Below are 4,828 nucleotides of genomic sequence, written 5' to 3'. Positions count from 1 at the left end.
AATAGTGCGGTGACATTACAATTACACCACTGTGTTCCTGGACCCCTCTCCAGAATAATACCTGGGTGCACCAAACTCTTCTGAATGGTTCCATGTGGAAGCAAGTTCCATAAGTTTCAATACACTTGGCAGCAAGAGGCAAATTGTGAATTCCCTATTGGGTTTCATGGTGATTATCTTATGCTGACAGCCTCTGTACATGCTATTCCTCAGCAGTAGAAGCATTCTCTCCACATTCACGAAATTGAAACTAAGTTAGAATTTTAAAGATCAGTATTACACTATCCTTAGCCTTCTCTGTTTGAGATAGGAGCCCCAAACTGCTGAGCATGCTTTAATGATACTTTATTTGCTCTGCTTACTTTTAATGAATGAAACTTTTTTTTAAACCATTTAATAAAATGAAATTTAAAAATGTGCACACTATAAACAAAGGAAATACTTTTTCCTCACTATTGGACAATTTAGTGAAAATGAAGAGGCAGTTTTATGTATTTATGCATTTGATGAAGAAATGTAGCACAAGAAGGATGCAAGTAGGTCTGTGGAGAGTGGAGAAAGCGAGCGAGCGAGAGAGAGAGAGACAGAGTTGCAACATTTCACAGGCAGATGAGATGAATATTTCGCTCAAGTGAGGCCATATGGAATGGGTGCTACACAGGTGGGACTGTTGCAAGCAGTCATTTCGAATTGGGGCTATGAATCACTGGAGTGACAGCTCCCAGCTGTGTTTAATCTGTCACATGTACCAAGGTGTCTCACTGCCCACGAATTGTCAACATAAACACACAGACACACATGCGAACCGTCTTCTCATAGCAACTGTGGAACGCTGGCGGGAATGATTTATACCATGTTGCAAAGTTTGCTCTCTTCATTAGCTATGTAAGTGAGCAAGTTTATATTCAGAGGTTAACAAAGAGCCAAATTTTTCTTGGTCAGAATAGGGGACCGAGTTTGTCTTTTTTTTTGCTGAATATAATTACCATCTATAAACCTGTTCAGTTGTGTTATGACATATTTCCAAGGCAGGTGGAGCTTGAAACAGTTGATCTGGGCTGAAGGTGCATCACAAGACCTTTCTTGGATGATCATGAGAGTCAGACAGTATTCTATCCCACACTCTATCCAAGATACCTCACACATAGCCTGCACTGTCTCTCTTGATCCTCTGCTAATTCCACCAAAACATTTATTCAGCGCCCTTTCACAATGCCTGAGAACTCATTACAGCCAATTAAATCCTTTTGAAGTGTAGCTGCTATCATACTGGTGGCAGCATGACAATTATTCGATACACAGCAAGATCCCACAAACAGTGAGGTGATAATGGCAGTCCTTCCAATGACACAGAGTAGTATTGAAACTGATTCATTGCCAAAATTTTCTAGAAATCATTTGTGGAGAAACACAGGCAGGTTTTAATCCTATATTTTGATTAAAATACATCTCCAGGAAGGGTTAATAATTTACTACAATAATTTGTCTGTGTCTAAAGGAGAGTAGATGCACACCATAAATAATGATAGAATTGAATTCACTGATAATCTAATAGTTGTCATGATTTTAGCACTTGTGGTTTCGTTGGGCTCTCTGCGCATCTCCACCAAGAAGGAAAACTGCAGATGTTGTAAATCTGATACATAAAATGCTTGAAATAACCTGAAGCTCTCTTGTGATTTGTGAAAATAAGTGCTGTGTCTCCAGATTGCAACCTGAGTAAAATCTGTGTAATACTTGCTGGAATAGGTTGGATATTGACGAATAAATAAGAGCATATTCACGGTGCATGGTATTATTAATGCACAAACTTGCCAACAACAAGGTCAGGGGATTGAGAGAGAAACTGTGAGTTGTAAATCTTCGGAACGTGCTGCTTGATTCTGTTATAACTGATGCTGAAGGAGGTGCAGTGCCAACTCTAGTCCGATTACTCCATGGAATACAACAGAGAATAAAAATACATCTTCGAGTTACACTTCCAGGTTCACTAGATTACTTCCAAAGATGAAAGATGGACAAGGAGAGATTGAGCAGTTTAGGCCTCATATTTGAGTTCAGAGGTTGAAAGGAGATCTAACTGAAGTATATAAAATGCTAAAGGGGATTGACAAAATAGCTGGAGAGCAGATGTTTCCCCATGTGGGGTAATCTGGAATGACAGGTCATAGTTTTAAGATGAGGGATAGCAGATTTACAGAATCCCCACTGCGTGGAAGCAGGCCAGCCAGTCCACCGACTCCACAAGAACTCTCCAGACCCACCCTATCCCTGTAACCCTAACCGGCACATCTTTGGATTGTCGGAGGAAACCAGAGCACCCAGAGAAAACCCACACAGACACGAGGAGAATGTGCAAACTCCAATCAGTCACCTGAGGTTGGAATTGAACCTGGATCCTTGATGCTGTGAGGCAGCAGTGGTAACCACCATGCTACCCCAAAAGTGAGGAGGAATTGCTTCTTGCAAGGTGTTGTGAATCTGTGGAATTCACTACGCCATGGTGCAGTAGAAGACAGACACTGAATACATTTAAGAAGGAGATAGACTTTTAATTAGTAATGGGTTAAAAGGTTGTAGAAAGTGGGCAGGAGAGTGGAGTTGAGGCTGAGAGGAGATCAACCATGATCAACTTGAATAGCAGAGCAGACTTGATGGGCTGAACGGCCTACAGCTGCTTCTAATTCTTATGTTCTTAATGAGATGCCCACAATATATAAATATATAAATATAAAATATATCTCTATATTAGGCTTTAAATATTAACCATCTATCAAATAGTTAATAAACAAACTTATGAGTTTAATATAAAAACAAACATTATTCAATAAAGATGCAATAATTGGTTAAGATACACAGTCAGTAATATGGAGACATTTATCACTCTAAACATAGCTCAAATCAGAAAGAGAAACACAGACCCTCTTCAGTAAAATAGAGAAAGTAACAAATGTCTTTCCAAAAGAAAACCAAGAGAGTTTGGCTTTCTGAAAAAAAAGCATTTTGGTGATTGGGATATTCTTGAAAAGGAGAATATAAAATTGAGAGGGTTCAAAGTCTATTGTTCTGATGATCTGATGTGGTCATGTCAATATCTCGCACAAGTGTCACTAAGGCAATGCAAACACAGCTCACTTTGACAATACAATCTTGAGGTGTTTTTTCAATCACTCTTTCAAAAGACCAAATATATTTTACCCTGAACTGATATGGAGGGTATTCTTTACAGAAATGGGATGAATCAGCTGCACAACTTGTCCTTCGCAAGCTTTTCTCCAACACTGCTGATTCTTAGTGGGCTTCCTTCCAACTGAACTATGGAAAGCAATAACTCCTTCAATCCAGGCACTATTCAAAAAGGTTCCAGCAGGGTCATGTAATTTCTTGAAAGTCTTGTTAAAAAAACTCCAATCTTCACAGTGAACATTCAATGATCTTTTTTTGTCTGGGATTGTCCATAGAACTTGAAATAATTTCCTTTTCTAAAATCTATCAAATGTAATTCTTCAAGCAATATTAAATATAAAGCTTTTTTTTAACAATTCATACTTACTTTGTTAATTGGACTTTTCCCTGCTTGTTATTTTTAGGAATCTTATGATGTTGTGCAATAATTGCTCATTAGACACAAGTAGGAAGTTTGTGCTAGTTACTGATTATGTTTTAATGATGAATCAACTGCTGAAATGAAAAACTTGTGGCCAAAGCTTTTTTTGTCTTGCACTCATCAAAACAAATGCAAGAATGCCAAATTACAAAGATTCACAACAATCTATATTGAAGGAAGTTTTGATAATTGTAAGACTCTTGTATTCAGGTAGTGAATTGTTGTTGAAAGTGATTAAGAATTAAAACTTCTTTAAAATCTTACTTTCCTTTCCATTTTTCTTCTCCTTCATCATCTACATTCATAGATTCCCACAGTGTGGAAGCTGACCATTTGGTCCATTGAGTTCACACCAACCCTCTGAAGAGCATCCTATACAGACCGATTCCCCCTATCCTATCCCTGTAACCCTGCATTTCCCATGGCCAACCTAACCTACACATCCCTGGACACTACAGGCAATTTAGCATGACCAATCCACTTAAGCTGCACATCTTTGGACTGTTGGAGGAAACCAGAGCACCCAAAGGAAACACATGCAAACATGGGGAAAATGTGCAAACTCCATATTAGTCAGGGGAATGGGTCTGGGTAGTTTACTCTTCAGAGGGTCGGCGTGGACTTGTTGGGCTGAAGGGCCTGTTCTCACACTGTTTCCACACTGTAAATAATCTAATCTAAAAAATCCACAGTGGGCGGCACGGTGGCACAGCGGTTAGCACTGCTGCCTCACAGCACCAGAGACCCGGGTTCATTTCCCGCCTCAGGCGACTCTCTGTGTGGAGTTTGCACATTCTCCCCATGTCTGCGTGGGTTTCCTCCAGGTGCTCCGGTTTCCTCCCACGCTCCAAAGATGTGCAGGTCAGGTGAATTGGCCATGCTAAATTGCCTGTAGTGTTAGGTAAGGGGTAGATGTAGGGGTATGGGTGGGTTGCACTTCAGTGGGGTGGTGTGGACTTGTTGGGCCAAAGGGCCTGTTTCCACACTGTAAGTAATCTAATCTAACCTGGATCCATGATGCTGTGAGGTAGCAGTGCTAACTGCTGAGCCACTGTGTTACACATGACATTTCTTTTATATTCCCTACGTTTGTTTCTCATTCTTTACCTGATTTGACTTTGATTCATCCAATGTTTTTTCTGACACCCTCTCGATTCTCTTCTAGTTTCTTAAGGAGATAGACAGTTGCATCCAATGATCAGTAAAGTCCCAAATGCCTCA

Source organism: Chiloscyllium punctatum, chromosome 13, assembly GCF_047496795.1.
Source record: "Chiloscyllium punctatum isolate Juve2018m chromosome 13, sChiPun1.3, whole genome shotgun sequence".
NCBI lineage: Eukaryota > Metazoa > Chordata > Chondrichthyes > Orectolobiformes > Hemiscylliidae > Chiloscyllium > Chiloscyllium punctatum.
The sequence above is the reverse complement of the archived record's forward strand: the minus strand, read 5'-3'. Positions refer to the sequence as shown.